The following is an 18,398-nucleotide window of genomic DNA, read 5'->3' as shown; positions in this document are numbered from 1 at the left end:
AATTCTTGGCTTATGATACCAAGATGGAAATATTGCATGTTTCTGTGGCCATAAGCCATTTTTTCCATCAGCAATAGAGGCTTGTGGCTGAGAATAGTTTACAATATTCCCACTGATCTCATGACAAATACCCTCTGCCTTCAGCGCATTAGCACAAGAAACTGAAAAATGTTGTAGTGATCTTTTGAAATGAAAGGCTCTTTGCTTACTTAATTTAAAAGCACTGAAGCAAAAGATGTAGACATCTGTGTAATCCAGATGTGATGATATAAGTACAATGTAATATTTAGTTTATTGGAATTCTCCTTTAGACTCAGTAACTGAAGCTGGCAAGCTGTAATTTGTTATTGTAACTAGAAAGAAAGGGTTTATTTGTTTAGCAGTGTCTGGCCGGCTGCATAGCCTACTGGTCTAGGATAGGTTCAAAACCTATTTAGCCACTGGCCTGCTAGGTGCCTTTGGACAAGTCTCATCACCTCTCTATGCCTTTTTCCCCACTACCTCCTTGTAAGGTGCTTACATGCCTTCCATTAAATAGGTCTGTATGAGAGAGACATTTGTTGCTAATTTTACTTGCATCACGTCTACCTCCTATGTCAACCAGCATGCTCTGCAAGAAGTTGAAGAGTCAAAAAATCTTCTTACCTAGTAATAAGCATGTGCCATTTTGTTTGGGTTATAGTAAAGGATCTGAGTGATTTATTTTCTAACATTAAAGATTTCAGTTAGTTCAGTAAAACAGCTGCTACACTATGCAGAGCCATTGCTGTCCTACACATGTTTAAAAACTTTTAGACCCAAGCCATGAAATTCTAACCCATTAAAATCATGGGACATTTTGTTACTGAATTGAATTTGGCAAAATTTCACCAAAGGTGGAAGTTGGCTTAATCAGGTTCTATTGAAATGTGCATATGTAAATGAAGCATGCTTCTTCTTTATGTAGTTGGAGATGAGGAATTAATGAAGAAGATTGTCAGGGTAAATCTATTGCCAGAAATGTGATTCCTCCTCTGTACGGTTGTTTCTTTAGGTGTGCAACAAGAAGGTGGATTAAATCATAGTTTTAAGAATTTGATTATCAATAGTTATTAATGTTGTGTAAAACTCAGGGATAAATGTGGATCTAGAATTGCCTGAAATGAAGCACTTCAGTGTCCCAGAATTTATTCTATATATTATATTCCCTTTATGTAATTTTATGTCTGTGATGTTGTGTTTAAAGAATGCTATCCAAGGAAAGAATTGATAAAAATTGTTCATCCTTTGATGTCCCTTTGTTGGGGGTGCCCAAATTAGTCCCATTTTGGATCAGTAGCTACCCTTGGATGAAGCCAGTCTGTCACATGCAGTGTTGGAAGTTTGAAAGCTTTCCCCCTTAGAATTGTTTCTATAGGTATTAAATCATTCTGCAAGGCATGTTCAGAGCTCAGCAAGAAAGAGTTCGCTGTCTAAGGTCAGTCTTCATTACCACCACTGTAAGTTTACAGATGAAGGTTATTTTGTCAAATACACAAATGCACAGTTACAGAGAATTGTGCTTGTGGAAGGAATTTCTATTTACTGACATCTGAGAGTCTGGGGTGTTTTTAGTGATAGCTTGCATGCAGTGCTAGCTCTGGTACGAGCATAATTTATTGACAGTAAATGGATAACTCAGTTAAATATCTCAGTAGCTACTTATGGGTTGATAAATATCTTTACAGAAGTAGGGACTTCAAATTTTGGGTTGAAATATATAACAGCCTTATGATCTTGGGTTGAATTTAAACTGAATTTCCTCAGTGCACTGCAGAAATACTGGACATATAATACTTTTCCATTAGAAGTCACTGGGTCAAGATTTCACCTGCAATGTTCGTGTAATACCAGTGTTATTTTTGTAAAATGGGAAACCAGTCTAACTCTGATGCTGAATCAGAGCACTGCATCTCGTTCAGATCTGGATGTCTGAGTGTAAGCTGTTCCTGAAAGGATTTTATTGTGTGCTATACCTATAAACAGCACACCTATATTTTATGTTATTATACAGTGTGTTATATACCACATAACTATGTCCCCTACTTGCTGAACCATGTGTGTCTCTCCCACCACTGCACGGTGCAGTCCCTGGCTCACCCTCAGCTCCTCTACCTGTGCCATGTTACACTGCCCATACAGCAATGGTAGGAGTGGCAGCCAGGCAGGAACCTGGGAGTTGCACCTTACCCCTTCATGAGCCACCAGTCCTGTCCTAGGGGAAATGCTTTCTTCTCTGGGCCAAAGAGCAAGATACCTTGTTGGTTCCTAGGACTGTTTATGTATTTTACATCAAACAGTCATTGGTTTTAAAAAAAAACCCACGCACACAAAAAATTCTGGCAGTAGGAGCCAGGACTCAGGACTCCTCTGTCCTAGGGGAATACAATATCCATTAGGTTACAGATGCATGGTCTTTCTGGTGTATCTCTTTCTGATCCCATGAGTCTTGTACTTTTGGTTGCCAAGTGACCTAGCTTCAACAGGACTGGTGAAGTCTCCTGCCCAGCCCAGCCCAACCTGGAAGTTAGAGTAGTCTCCTGGAAAGTAGGAGCTATAATTCTTGGGAGAGCCTGGAACCAAGTTCTCTGTCTTCCTAGACAAATGCTCCTACCACTAACCTATTGGGCAAAAAAGTCAGCTCTACCACTGGCTGTGTTCAAGAGTGAGTAGGAGTGATCTGCTTTATACTGAACTTAATGCGGCTAATGTCTAGTTCAAGCAGGCATTTCCCATTTGAGCTGCATGGATCCTGACCTGACAGAACAGCCTCCCTTGCAATCTTGAATCCAGTATCTAGACTCTGATGATCCTCGTTTTCTTTGTTTTAAAAATTGCAAATTCTATGATTGAAAAAAACACCAAATCCACGATTAAAATGAAATGTCATGCATGTGTACGTGTGTGTGTATCAATTGAACACAATTTTTTTTATTGATATATTTACAATTTTAAAGTAATTTGGAAGCCTACCAGTGCCTCAATCACTATAATAAAATTCTAAATACCTATATATTTTGGTCTTTGATTTGGGCTTTTTATCATGACAAATCAGAGCTCTCCCTGCCCCTTTCACTCACCAGATTGCAGGTCCAGGCCCCTCACTCCCCATCCACAGCACCCCAGGCCCTGCTGGAGGGGATCCTCAGCTGCCAGGGCTATGGGGTCAGGGACCTGGGTCTGCAGTCCCCTGCCCCCCACAGCAGTGCCTGAGTTCTGGCTGCTGCCTGCAGAAAGCGATGGCTGCTAAGGCAAAGTGGAGCATCCCCTGTGAGTGGCACAGCTAGAGCAGAGCCCATGGTGGGGGTGCAGTGGGCTGCCCACTGTGGGCTTGCTGCTCCCTGCCCTGCTGCCCTCCCTCTGGGGCTTCTGTGGCCCAGTGGGCAGGACCTGGCGCAACAAGGCAGAGCAGGTCTGGGTGGAGAAGGTCATGCTGCCTTGGCAAGGTGCCCCCTGCCTGTCTGTCTGACAGCAGCGAGGGGCACAACTCTGTTGCTACCCCTGCTGATTCCATGAAGTTATGGCATGGCAGCGCAGGGCTCCCAGTGGTGGCACTGGGGCTTACAGCAGCAAGGAACTTCCCTGACTGGGCCCATTCTGTCCTGCCATGCCAGGTCCTGCCTGCTAAGAAGGCCAAAGGAGGAAGGCAGCAGGGCAGGGAGCGTGAGCCTGCAGCAAGCAGCCTGCACCTGCCCCATGCACAGATCTAGGGGACACATGCACCCCCCCCTCCTTCCTAGGAGTGCATTCAGCAGTGGGGAGCCAGCTCGCCTGCTCCCTGCCCCCCAGACAAGCCGCCTGTGGGTGGATCAATCTCACTCCCTGCTGAGGCCCTGCAGCTGTGCATTCCGGCCCTGAACCACAAGTCCCAGTCCCAGCCCTGCCCAAGTCCCTCCCTCCTTCTGTACCTATAGGAGCCTCAATCCCCTCCCCCGCTCCAAACGTACCTGTGGGGAGCAGCTATGCAGGCTGTCTGGTGGCCACGTGCATGTATACCATGCACACATGCATATGGCACCCCCTACCTGACTGCCTTCCTCCCACTCCCCCAGCCCCTTGCAGGCTAGAACTCTGCCAGCTTGCAGAGAGCTCTGTGCAAAAGTAGAAAATCCATGTGTTTCTCCATTAACATGAGAAATCCATGTTTTTCTTGCTTAATAATGGAAATCTGCTTTTTTTTCCCCCCTGGTTTTCCAGTAGGAAACCCGGATCCCTGCTGATGTGGAGAGATACTTCAAATGCCATGGGGCTAGGATTTCCTTCTGGCTAGTTGTTGGGGACCTACCTTTCAACTAGGCACTCTGGGAGGTGCCTAGGTTTCCACATTCATTGTAAAGGAAGCCTGGGTGCCTAATTCTATTCTGTGGCACTAAGTCTTGTACTTTGGTTTATGAAATGATGGGTTAAATTTTCACATCAAGCATCTCAATATGAAAATCTAAAGGCTTTTGTTTTGTGATTTTAAAATGCATTATAAATGTGCTTCCATGTTAATGGCAGTAAAATGCAGATGTGGGGAATCTATATCCGGTTGTGAATTTCAGATTTGGAGGAACTGAATTTCCTTGTAAGTGGCAATTAAAGGCAGAAAACAGCTGTAAATGACTTCTTGATGTTAGATGTGAGACCAGGAATTATTCATCCTGTTGGCCATAATTAGTCTTAGAGCTCCTTAATGTTCTTTATCATTTCCTTACAATTATACATACCTGTACTTTACAACTTGCTAAACCACAGCTTAACAATGTATGAGTTATGCAGTCATGCTGTTTTGCTCATATAACATCCATTCTGTGGCTATCTGTTGGCCCTTAATCCGGTTGTCATTCATTTCATGATTGGTACTTTGCTCAAGTCCTGTTGAACACAGTAGGACTTGGGTATTGGCTTTACTTTTAAGTGTTTGCTTAAGTACCAGAATCAGGGCTTGCAACATTTGTAGTTTTTTAAAATAGGTCAAGTGATGTGATTGTTATCAGTGCTGTGTGACGCTTCAGTAGCCGATTCGATTCGGTGGAAATTTGGCCCAATTTGGCGGCTGAATCTCTGAATCCAAATCAAATTGGGAGACCCATTAAAAGGTCTGAATCAAATCAGAAGCCTCCGAATCGATTCGGAAAGATTCGGAAGGCTTGCAGTTTTTTTTTATACAAGTTTTGCTTTCAACAATTTGAGGTGCATGTTCACAAAAACCCCTGCACCTGTCTCCTTCAAACTTGACTGGCTTCATGCCCTCAGAAGGGGCTACCGTCCCTGCAGTTTTCATCCACATCTGCAAAAAAAATGACAAAGTTATAGGTATTTTACTGATTCCCCATTATAGTCTGTAACCAGGCAAGGAATAGTCCTGTTCCTTTGTTGCTACAGAGTTGTGAGTGCAGGGGGGAAAGTCAGGTCAGGGACAGGGCAAGGATAATTACTTAATAGGCACAGTTGGGAGAGGGATCGTACCAGAGGGGAATTTTGCCTGATTAAGGGCCAGTGATTATTAAAGACCATGGCTGGGGGGCTATTCTTTGCCCCCTGGGGCACAGTATGAGAAGAATCTGCGGGGAAAGCCAGGAGCAGCAAACCCAGTGCTGTAGTAGATCACTGATCAGACCAGGTGAAGGTAACCACAGCGGCTGGCAAAATGAAGAGGTGAGAGAGGGGAGATACTTACCGGGTTGATCCTCAGTTGGAGAGAGGGTCCCACAGAGGAAGAATCTGCTGATACCTACAAATAGGGCCATCCTTGGAGGGGGGGGGGGATCCTAGGCCCCTTGGGGGGCCTTGTGGATAGTGCCATACAGGCCCCACCATGGCCACCATGCACCACCAGCTCCGCATAGTTACGACTCTGCCTACAAGGGAAAGAGAGAGAGAGAGACTGGAGATGAGCCAACAGGCTCAGGGGAATGTGTTGCACTGTGGTGAGGGGAGAAGGAAGACTGTGTGCTGTGATAATGGCCAGGGTTACCTGGACCCTGCTGGGAATTCACTAATAAACCAATTTACTTTTATCCTGCTTCTGGGGTGAGTGACTACACCCACTCTCGCTCAGGAATTAACTTCTTATTCTTCCATTACATCAAGGTGTAGCAGGTGAGTCCCAGGGAGTGAGATTTCGTTAGTCAACCCCACCTGGCTACGTGTCTATGGCCGAATCTCCGAATCGGCACTGAATCTCCAAATCCAAATTGGTTGAATCGAATCGGGACCATGATTCGAATCACCAAATCGAATCACTGCCCCTTCGAATCGGCCGAATCTGAAGCGACTACTTGCTGTTTTGCACAGGCCTAATTAGTATTGCTTTGATTAGTACAGTAGCTGATCAGATACACCACATCTCTAGGAAAACACTTGTGGTCTGCTAAAGTGTTAGGAGTGACAGTGTATTCAATGAAAATGCATCGGCCCTATTACTTTTGGGGGCAGAGATGATCACTTGAAATGCATGCACGTGTGTGTGCGCGCTCTCTCTGTATGTGTGTAAATATATAAATACCCATATGAAGCTGTGTTAATAGAACATTATACATATGTACAAACTCAACCATGCAAAAGTTAGGAAATGCCAGTATAAAAGTGACCCTTTCATACGAATCTAGTCTTTAATTACATGATCACATGCTAATTTTTTTTTCAAAGGGACCTCTGTTTCATTCAGTGCCTAGGATGGAGCTATTGAGTTAGCAAGCCCTTATTAATTAATTTTCTTTTTTCTTCATTGTTCAGTGTGTAGCACTGTGCCTTATTTATAGTGTGGGCAGATCTAAGCTTTGAAGGCAAATTTATTATTTTTCTCAACAGCTTTTTAAAGGTGCTATAACTTCAGTATTTAACTGTTTGCAAAGATTAATAAAACTTCATAACACCCCTTAGATAAGGGAAGGGTATTATGCTCCATTTGGAGATTGGCAGTGAAGGCAAAGAAAGATCAGTGTCAAGAGATTCCACTAATATTGTGTACCCAATGCGACTAGAGCTACCAGCTATTTGAAAGACAACAAAGATTTCTTAAAGAGACTGTCCTCCATTGATAAACTTCCAGCTAACATCGTATTAGCTACCATGGTTGCCATATCTCTATCCTCCATAAAGATAGATTACAAGGCATAAGGAACATTATCCCTGAAAAAAAAACCAGGCATCTGTTTCCATTATAGTCCTGCTTTGTCCTCATGCACAGCTGCCTTTATGTTACCAGCTTTTCACCCTAAGCACACCACTAGATCCACTGTCTATAGTCAAGCTGTATATTAAAACCATATCTGCTCTGATCCCCTCAACAAGGATGCACACCTTAAGGATCTGGCCAGGGATTCCTATAATTACAATACAATCCCTAAACTGTAGGCACTCCAATAAAAAAACTTAGACTCAGACCTTGCTCTCACCTGCTATAATACTAACTTTGGGAGGAGGACAACAGAGTCCCTCTGATTGTAACCTACAGCTGCCAGCTTGAACACCTTAGATACATCATTAATGACCTCCAACCCCTCCTGGAAAAGAATGACTGTTTCAAGGTAGTTATGGGACATACCATTTCTGGCTTACAGGCAACTTTCCAAACCTCAAATGGAATCTCTCAAGCAGTGGGCTAACTCCCAGTCTTACTGAGGTATCAAGCCTTGCAGTGGACCCAGATGACTTCTGCATTCCAACATTAATACAGACCACATCATCACTGGACCGAATAACATGGATTATAACTTCCAAGGTTCATTCACTTGCAGTTCCGCCAATCCCATATATGCTATCACCTGCTCACAGTGCCCCTCTTCTGTGCATATTGGGTAGATGGGGTAATCCCTACATGAAGGAATGAGTGAACACCACTCTGACATCAGCTGCAGAAAGGCACACAGGTCTGTGACAGAGCACTTCAATGTCCCTAGACATTCCATCACTGACCTGAGGGTGGCTGTTCTTAGGCAGCAAGCTTTTAAAAACCAATTTTAATAGGATATTGTAGAACAAGAAATCATCCACAGATGGGACTGTAGTTCAAACCAGGACTATGGATTCTTATGCCATTACCAGGATTAGCTTTCTTGAACCTTTGTTTCTATGAATTTATTGCTTGCTTGTTTGCCTCTCCCAGTACTGCCCCCCTCATCCCTCTCTCTCTCTTCCCCATTCCATTGTCCTTTGTATTCAAATTTTTCTCTCGTTCTTATACTGCTTTGTGTACACCCTTTCACAGCATCTCAATTCAGCCCATGAAAGCTTGCTCACTTGCTAGCTCTCTCTATTAGGGTTATGTGAAATTTTGGCAGCTGTTTCATTTTGGAGGTGTTTTGGTCTGTTTTGGTGCCTGAAACACCAAATCCAAAATGAAATGGAATGCTTTGAAACATCTCTGAAACAAAATGAAACCATCCAAAATGTTTCAGAATGTTTTGGAGGTGACCCTGGAATAGTCCGGCACAGCCCTCCTTTTAAAGTGCTGGGAGGCTGGGGCCAGGTGGGGAATGGGGCCAGGTAGGGCAGCCATGGGGGCTTGTCCCATGGTTCCCCCTGCTGGGGCAGAGGCAGGTGCTGCTAGAGGAGCCACCGGAGAAGCCCCCATGGCTGCCCTGTCCAGCCCCATCCCCCACTGGCACTGCAAAAAAAAAAAAAAAAAGCCCTGCACTCACTGGATGCAGCAGCAGCAATCAGGGCCTCTAAGGGCTCATGGCAGAGCCCTGCTGTGCAACACAGGGCAGTGGGGGGCAGCAGGAATCACCCCCCTGCCTGCACCCACATGGCAGCTGCCCCATGATGTGGGTGCTGCACTCTGTCTGGGAGCTGGGGCTGCAGCCACCCAGCTGTGCCTGCCTCTCTCTGGCTGATCCGAATCTCCAAATTGGCACTGAAACTCTGAAACTGATTCGGCTGAATCGAAACAGAACAGTGATCCAAAACACTGAAACAAATCACTGTCCTCTGAAATGGACGAATCCAAAACCAAAATGAAACATAGCCATTTTGCACAATCTATCTATCTATCTATCTATCTATCTATCTATCTATCTATCTATCTATCTATCTATCTATCTATCTATCTATCTATCTATCTATCTATCTATGTTTTTAAGGTGCAAATATGTACCCTGACTTCTAATTTCAGACTAACATGGCTAACTATGTTTCTCTTAAATGACTTGCCCAGCATTAGATAAGAACTCTGTGGCAGAGAAGGGATAAAATCCAATTCTGTGGAGCAGTATTCAGCATTCAACCTTGAAAATGTTTATTGCTTTCCTGTAGTTCCCTGCCTCATTTCCTACACACCCTCTAACTTCTGCAGCAAATAGAGATGTACATTTTGCAGGGAACCTTCCCTTCATTACACAACCCTGATTTATCCCTGATTCATCCCTAGAATCTATCCTGCCCAATGAATGACATTTGGGGGAAGGGGAGGGGGCATGGAATAGAATAACACCAAGTATTTAAATCACTGGATGCTGTATGTTAACAAAGGAGCTGAGCTAAGGTTTCACTGGCAGCCTTAATTTTTGTGTGTTCTAACTGATAATGTCCAACTACAATAATGTTCTTTAGACATGTTTTTGTATGCCATATCCTAGGTCTTGAAAACAAACTGGAAAAAAAAAATCCATCACATTTCTTTATATTGCCACCTACATGATTCATTAGCAGAGTGCAAAACTTTAAGTTCACTATACAGACCCTTGCCTTTTAATCAAATACAGTAATTGAGGGCAGTAATTGGTTACTGCCCTCTCTGCAGACCAGGAAGAAAGGGATGAGATATTTTGCCAGAAGATTTCATAGATATTTGTTGATGGCAGAGGACTAGATGAGACTGGAATCTTTGGGCACTTATATCGCATACCTTTTTGTCCCACGACATGCCGGAGATCTGCTGCTTCAGAGGAGGCTCAGTTATATGAGTCTGCTCCGCACGTGAGCAGATGTGAACTGTGCTGCGCCATGTGCAGTTGTTTAAGCAGCAAAATGCACGTCAGCATGCAGAAAATGGTAGCAGTGTGCTTTTGAATTAAAACACCTTCTATGTGTTTTAGTTCAAAAGTGTGCCGCCGCCATTTTCTCAGCACTGACACACATTTCACCACTTACACAACTGCAAGTGACGCCATGCTAGGTGCTTTTCAAAGCTCCTGGCGCTGTGGCTCTTGCATGTTTAAAAATGCCCTTTGGTTCTAGTCCAACCTCTGGAAAGGCTTATGTTGTAATGCGCACAGATGACTCCTTTAACCTTAACTACATCTGTCAGGGAAGGACAAGGAAGGATCCTAATTTTGCCTCTTTCTCATCCCTGACCCTTTGACTCACTCCCAATCTCTACTCCTCATGCTTTTCTTTTTTGCCCAGCCAGGTTCTAAATGTCTCTCTCGCCAGCTCATTGTCTGGACTTGCACTAGGTCTCCTTTCTGCCCCCTCTCTAGCTTCTTGTTTTGGTCTTTTTGCCAGGCTTAGTGCTTTACTTTATGCCCTAGTTCTTAATTCAACCTATCCCATGTTCCCACATTCCCTCTCAACTGGTTTTCAGTCCCAGTCTTCCAGTCTCTCCAAGATTCTTGGCTAATCTCAGCCAATATATTTTTAATGAAGTTTTACCGAAAAACAGCCTGTGTCTGACAACCAGGTTGGAACTTTTCAGACCAAATAGTTAATGGTTGATGAAGTTGTATGTACTGAGAAACAGGGTCTTATAATGGTGAATGTTGGGCAACCATAATGACAAGTTAACTCTTATATGCTGGCTCTGATATATTTATATGAATAGGTATAACAAGCAGGGTTCAGTGCTCTGGTGGCTCTCAGCTGAATTTTTGTCTTCAGTTTCTGGAAACAGTTTTCGTCTTTCTCTCAGTTTTGTCTTTGACCTTCGGTAACTTTTGGACGTTTGCCACAGTCTTTGTTTACAGTAACAAGCATAAAAACATTACTTCCTGACAGTAATGCTGAAGTCTAGGTTGAAACCACTCACAGGTGAAAAAACATAGTTGTTCCACTTTGAACTTGTAATGTGTTCCCTGTACAATACCAGTCTAAAACTGGATAACTAACAAAAGGAAATCAGTCTTTTGCCCAGGACTGCTTTGTCAGCAGTTTCATTAACTGTAGTGTACTTCACATAGTGTGCTTCAGTACATTTTTCACCAGTACAATTATATGTAATTAATTGTACTATAATTATATGTACATGTATAATTTATCATCCAGAAGCATATGTCAATCTGCTATTTAATTTCTATACAGGTTACCTAATTTCTGTACAGCAACCAAAGACTTGGTAGATCCTCTTCATGAACTCCTAGCTATCATACACATAGGCCTGCTATCTCCAGGGCCTCTCCTTCACAATCCTTTCTTCCACATTAGTAAAACAGGTATTAGAATCTGTGAATTTTTTTATTTAAGCAATTGATGCATCATTTTATTTAAGCAATTGAGGCAACTCTGTACCTTCCATAGCATTCAGTGTTAGGAAACGCATTGTGATATGGGAATGAAACCCCACAGAACTTTAAAATAAAAAATAATATTTATAGTGGGTCTTAAATCTCATGCATTCAGGCTAGATTCTTCTTGAGGGTTGTTTCCCTGCAAGTATTAGTCAAGGCTTAGACCCCAATTCTGTCCTTTGGTTTAATCCTTTTTGATTTCAGCAGCATGTCAGAAAGCCTTTGACAAGTATGAATGAATCTAAAGTCAGCAGGGTATGATAAAATTCACCTTGGGCTGCTGAAGGAACTCAAGGAAGAAATCTTAAACTGACAATATTTATAAATTCGTGGATGGTATCTGAAGTCCAGAGGCCTGGAGATGGCATAACATGGCACCCACATCTAAAAAGAGGGAAAATGAGGACCTAGGGGATTTTAGACCTGTCATCCCACTTTTATTACTTGGCAAATTAATAGAGCCAAATGCCCTGATCTATAAACATCTATGGCCAGGTTGTTTCCACCTATTTCACATGTAAGTGAACCTAAGTGTGATTCTATTTCACCCTGCTCAAGACCCTGAAAATCAGTTCATTGAAAAGGTGAGTGAATCCTCCCCTTCTGCTTTTGTATGACAGCCTTAAGAGTAAAATGACAGCATGTTATTGAAGTAGATGAATTGATGTATTTGCAAGACTTGCAATAGAACAAACTAGAACAATAGAATAAAATAGAACAGAGTGCAGTCGAATTGGACTTAGGCACGTGAGTCCACTTGCATGCCTAACGGGTGGAATAGGATCTGGCCCTTACAGAGAGAGGCCTGATCATGAGCAACCAATGTGGATTTGTAAGAACAAATCATGCCAAATCAACATGATTTCCCTTTTTTACAGCATAGCTAGTTCGGTGGATGAAAGGAATATATTGGAAATAATATACTTGTGCTTTAGTAAGGCTTTTCATGCAATGCCACATGGCATTAGAGAAATGTAGTCTAGATAAAATCATTGTTAGGTGGATACATAAATGGTTAAGTAACTGCAAACAGAGTAACTACAAACGGATAAATGGATCAATGTCAGAATAGCAGAAGGGTTCAAGATGGGTTCCAAAGAAGTCTGTTCTGCATCTGGTATAGTTTAATATTTTAATTAATTATTTATATGCAGGAATTGAGAGCTTCCTGATCAAGTCTGCAGATGACACAAAACTGCTAGGATTTGCAGACACTTCAGGTGATAGGGTTAAAATTCAAAAGAATCTGGATAAACTAGAAAGCTCTGGCATATAGGCAATACAATGAAATTCAATAAGGCAAAGGTAAGGTGTTGTATTTGGGAAGTACCCTAGGTACTTTGGAGAAAATTGAAGTTACCTGGGAAGAAAACCCAAAGCACAAATCAAGGGTGGAAGAAGGTTGGCTAGATGGTGGTGCTCCTGAAAAGGATCTGGGAGTTATTGTGGATCTCAGACTTCATATGAATCCACAGTATGATAGCATCAAGTAAAAGGGAACTTTGTGCTTTACTAGCAGAAGTATTGTTTGTAAAACACTGGAAGTGGTGGTACTCTAATGCTGTTAGGCCATAGCTGGAGTATTGTTTACAGGGCCTTGCATTTACAAAGGATGTTAGAGAAACTGAAGAGGATCCAGAACCAATCAGAAGAGGTGGTGAAGAACTTGGCATGCAAACTGGAAGAGGAAAGATTGAGAGAACTAGATGCATTTAATTTGGAGAAAAGGAGATTAAGGGAGGGGAGCATGATAGCAGTTCTCAAATATTTGAAAGGCTGCCATAAAGAGAGAGAACAACTAGGGCAGGACATGAAGCAAGGGGTTTAAACTGCAGCAAAGCAGATTTAGATCTAGATTTAATCTCAGGGAAAAAAAACCAACCCTGAATGTCAAAACAGCAAGACAATGGAATAATTTGCCCAGGAGAAGTTGTGGAATCTCCTTCATTAAATGTCTTTGAGAAGAGGCTGAATAAGCCTTTGACTGAAATGGTTTTGGAATTGTCAGTAGGGTAAATTCGTCTGGCCAGAGCTTTGTGCTGCCTAAACCAGACTGCTTCTAGTATCTGAACTAGCTAGTGTACTCATATATATATATATATAGATACGACTTGTTACACTAATTTTAGATGGCTTTCGGAGTTCTTAACCACTGGATTGTCCATGCATTAACACCTGAAATTAGTTTTACATACACTTTAGATGGCTTAAAGTTATGCTGCTCAAAGGCAGATTTATTTCTGGTCCATGTTACCCAGCTCATGTTCAGTTAATGTGTGGCTACTCTCCACAGATGAGCCACCAAAATTGCAGTCCTTCAGAAGCCCAGGATGCAATGTCCCCTCCCCATTCTCCTTTTCTGTATGGACAAACTTTCCAATCCCTGAACTCTGCTTCCCAGGGGGTGGGTTTGGCACCAAGCCAGCTCCCCCTTTTGCCCCCAGGGGTATGACATTCCCACCCCCAGGGATGCCACCCCATGCAAACAGCCTACAGAGCACATGCCAGCTAGCCAGGTCGCAGGGCACAGATGGGTCCAGGAGTGGGGTCTAGGGGGTTGGCGGGAAACAAGGTAGAGGACCAGATTGGGTGCATCAGCTGCAATCTCCCAGATGTGGGGGTGCATGGAGCACCCCTGAAGCTGGGACACCATGTCAGTCGCAGCCTCCTTGCCATGGGGGCCCCTGAGGTGCCTCCACAGCTGGGAGCCCAGGTCAGCTGATGGGGCTCCCAGCCACATCAGCCCATAATGAGCCCCCCTATGGCTGTGGGAGCTCCATCACCTGAAGGAGCTTCTAGCTGTGGGACTTTGCTTCCCAAGCAAAGGTGGCATGATGGGATCTGATTCGTGATCCCACAGTCAAATCTCCTGTCATACACATGTGGCAAAGCAAGGAGTGTGATTGTGTGGATTGCACATCAGATTCCACTGCACCTATATTTGCACATGTAGAGGGGCCCTGAGTTGTACTTTAAGGCTTCGGGTTCAGTAAAACATCAAGTTTCATCTGGTTTTTGGTTGAAACCTCAGACATAACAATAATTCTCTCTTTACAACCTGAGTACAGGAGTGTACACTGAAAAAATATATATATTTACTGAAATTTGTGAACCACACAAGAGAACCCATACTGAGTCTTCAGTGAACCGTCCTTCACAGACAGGAGATAAGGCTTAGAAATCTGGGCTGCATTTTGGGTTTCTACAAAGCCTAGCTACTTGAAAACTCCCTTTATTTTCACATGTCTGTTACTGGTATTCTGCTTCCATAAGGAATTTAGAACTTCTCCAGTAGTGATGAGAAATGTACTCTTCAGTTTCTGCCACAACAGAGTGGGTCTGAAGTGTTAACTATTCACCTGAGAAGTGGCGATATTCTATTAGTTAACACAGTGATTCCTGTATTTATGGGGGGTGTGTGTGTGTGTGTACTTTGTGCTAAAACATGCTGTACATTGTAGGAAGAATAAATTAGGGAGAAAAGTTTAAGCATAGCAGTGATGAAAAAATGCTGGAAACTAGAGGTGTACCCATACATCAGTCCGATATCGAATTGGCACCAATACAAAGATAATTGACTGAATCAGAAATCGGCCTGATGAGGTTGATAAATGCCCATGCAAGCATGCAGCCACAGTGCAGCACTTAGGTGGTGAGGAATGCAGCCCAGCAGCTTGGAGAGCTGCATGCAGCTGGTATATCTGTTGTGGTGGAAGGGGAGGGAAGGGGTGTGGAGGGGCAGACCAAGGCCCCTGTGGTGCGGGGGGGAGTGCAGCTGAGGTGAGGCAGTGGTGGGGGCTGGGGCAGGCACGAGGGCACAGGAGGGGGGGGCATGTCCCCCCTTGATGTGCATGGGCAGGGTGGGCTGCTACTGTGGGCTGGGGCTGTGCCGGGCTCTTCCCAGCACATGGTGGGATGGGATTGGGATGGAGCTGCGCTTCAGTGGTAGTGCTGGGATGGGGGGCTATGGCGGGGATACAGTGAATTTTGGGATGGCTGAAGCCCCCCCTGCCCCCAGTAGCCCCTGTCCTAGAGCTGCTGCTGCTGCCCAGCCCAAGTGCATCCTGGCCCAGCCCCTGCCAGGAAGAGATTGATGTGGCCGTGGCCCCAGTCCAGCCCGCTCCACACAGATCCGGTGGGCACACCCCGCCCCTTTGCCCTCCCAGGGTGCAAGCAGCAGTGGGATTTGCCCCCTGGATGAGCCGCAGCTCTGTCCAGTGCCTGCCCTGCCCCGGCTGGGCAGCGGTTGCCCATGCCCCAGCCCCTCTCCTCCCTCACTGCAGAGGCCATGATCTGCACCTGCCTTTCCTTCCCCGCTTGCCTTCCACCACAACATTAAATAAAGACATACCAGCTCTTTAAGCTGTAGGGCTGTGTATTCGAAAATGGATTGGTATTGGCTGATATGCCTCCTTAAAAATCATCTATCAGTATTGGCCCCTAGAATCTCTATCAGTGCACCCCTACTGGAAACTATTAGCTTAGTTAAAAAGCCCTTAGTAAAACTTCAGCACACTTAAGCAAAAGTAATTAGATGAACACAAATTTAGAGTATACACCCAGGTGCACATTTTTTAGGTAGTGTTCCATGCAGTGTTACAATGGCAGTCTCATTTTCAAAAGTGACTTAGGTACTTAGCTTAGCTTAGTAGCCTAAGACACGTTGGAAGTCTGTGGAATTTCTTGGTCAGTTATGCATTGCAGTGCTGAACAGAGCAAAGCTTACATTATTTTAAGAATCATGCCCATAATCCAAATGCTTAGGTTAGATTTAAATGAAGAAAGTAACTTTAATGCAAGCAGTGTTAGATACATCTTTGGGAATGGCTTCCAAAAGCAGACAACATTAGTAAATTGTGCCAGTCGTTAAGTAGTAGCATCATCATGACCAAGGTTTAGCAGTGGAAGTGACAGAACAAGAGGCAGGACAATACCCAAGCCAATTGTCCTGCACTAAGTTGATTTAACATTTTGTGTATTGCATTGGCCTGCTTACAGAATAGCTCTCTGGGATTGTGTAGTTGCAACAGCTTTGATGAAGGGATTTAAATAAATGCCTACTTTCACACTAGTTTTGCATTGCATTGTAAGTACTTCTATATTTCCTCTTGTGATGTTTTGTAATCTCCTAACATAGTGTTCCCCAATGACACACCTTAGATCTCTTCTAATTCTTACAGTACCAGTGTACATGGTATTCTTCCCTTTTCTCTTTATTTATTAATAAACTATAACAATATAACAAAATACTAATTTTTATGTTAAAAAACTTTGACTCATCTACACTGGTCCGTATTTTGATCCGTGTTACATTGATTTAAATCGAGACTAATATCATTAAAATCAGGGGGATGTGCAGCTGTGTAAACTCAATGTGAAATATGGTTCCAAAGTAAGATGATACAGTTAATGTACAGATCTCAAAGGGGAACTTTAGCACACAATGTTGCCCATATAAACAACAACATCAATATCCAGATCTTATGAAGCCACTGAGGAGCACTGCCTGTAGCTCACAACATGGTTTCATTTAAGTTGTCTTTGCCCTTTTTTGTGAACTGGGGTTTTTTGGATGTTGAGCCTATCTTTGGCATTAAATAAGAGTAACCTGAAGGGTCCAATCCAATGAAAGTTCTCTTATAGCAGAAATAAACTTCCTGCAGCCAGTTCCATTAGCTTTAAAGCAGAAGTTTGTGTTACTGTAGCAGTACATATCCTCCCCAACACAGAGTAGAATTTAGGATCAAGTATTAGATGGCTACGTCTTCAGATATTGTTCATAGATTCATAGATGCTAGGGTCAGAAGGGACCTCAACAGATCATCGAGTCTGATCCCCTGCCTAGGCAGGAAAGAGTGCTGGGGCCAGATGTTATTAATTTGTGACTGGTAAATATTTATTAGTAATGTATGTATGAGAACATCCAAAATGTATTGATTGTGTTCCATGCCCTGTGTATTCTGACAGCCTACATTTGAACACAAGAAGTAATTATGTCATTCAGAAATACTCATTTGCATCCTAAATCACTAGTATTTTGAGCATAACTGCCTATTTGTGTACTCAGGCCAGGTACAGACATTACACTTTTACCAGTATAAGCGATTGGAAACTGGTATAGAAGTTTGGTGCACATACTGGTTTAAAAATGGCAGAACCTGGTCTAAGATGCCCCCCTCCCATCCACCCCACCAAAGGTTAAATGTGCATTCTATTCACAACTGATCTAAACTACATTGCTTGTAGGAAACCACATAACTTAGATTGATTCTGCTGTGGGCTTTTTGAATGTCTGAACCTAGACTCAACGAATGGATTTTTAAATGCTGTAAAGTGCAACTTAGTTGAAGATCTACACATGGAAATTTAGACAGGTGGTTTCAGAATCCAAATCTGAATTGGCTCAGGAGTTATTAATGTAGAATGGATTAAATCCAAAAGTAGTATGAATCATTCCAATCAGAGGCTCGGGAGCAAGGGCCATAATTGTTCCTCCCTCTCTTTAGCAAGGAGCTTGGACAGATGAAACAGTTGCACTATTTTAAAGGGGAGGGGCGCATTCCATGATGCAGTTGAATTCTGTAAAACTTTCATCTGTCTGATCCTAATCCATAATTTTTTACCCCTCTTTAAAAATCCAGGGGTAAATGACTGCAATTCAGCTTCATTTATTGTGAATTAGAGACAAACAAATTAACAGTTGCATGAAATCAACTGATATGTGGTAAGGGTAAGTCTCTCCTCTGACCCTTAAGCCCATTTCTCCATGCCTGAGGTTCACCAATGGAAATGATACTTAAGAAAGGAGATAGAGCTTTAAGATTGGGGACCTAGATTTATACCTCTTAAGTACTCTTCCAAGTTGTATGCTTTACATTTATGAAGAAATAACTATAGGGGTTTTCTTCACAGTATTTTCATCTAAGTATAGTGAAAAGGCCCCTAAAATTT

The 18,398-nt window shown here is 43.2% G+C and overlaps 2 protein-coding genes across 10 annotated transcripts in view; one reads left to right on the top strand and one right to left on the bottom strand.

Moving 5' to 3' along the window:
* LOC102563423 (hypothetical protein) overlaps positions 1-18,398 on the top strand; it is a 718,626-nt gene that overhangs the window by 397,894 nt on the left and 302,334 nt on the right. The gene's annotated exons all lie outside the window — the stretch shown is intronic.
* LOC109283849 (uncharacterized) overlaps positions 1-18,398 on the bottom strand; it is a 47,191-nt gene that overhangs the window by 6,856 nt on the left and 21,937 nt on the right. Inside the window, exon 2 of the mRNA XM_059724327.1 lies at positions 5,681-5,861. The gene's annotated coding sequence lies outside the window, so the exon portion shown is untranslated. The remainder of the gene's footprint in view (positions 1-5,680; positions 5,862-18,398) is intronic.

Source organism: Alligator mississippiensis, chromosome 3 (assembly GCF_030867095.1).
Source record: "Alligator mississippiensis isolate rAllMis1 chromosome 3, rAllMis1, whole genome shotgun sequence".
NCBI lineage: Eukaryota > Metazoa > Chordata > Crocodylia > Alligatoridae > Alligator > Alligator mississippiensis.
This window is presented reverse-complemented; position numbering and strand designations above follow the sequence as displayed.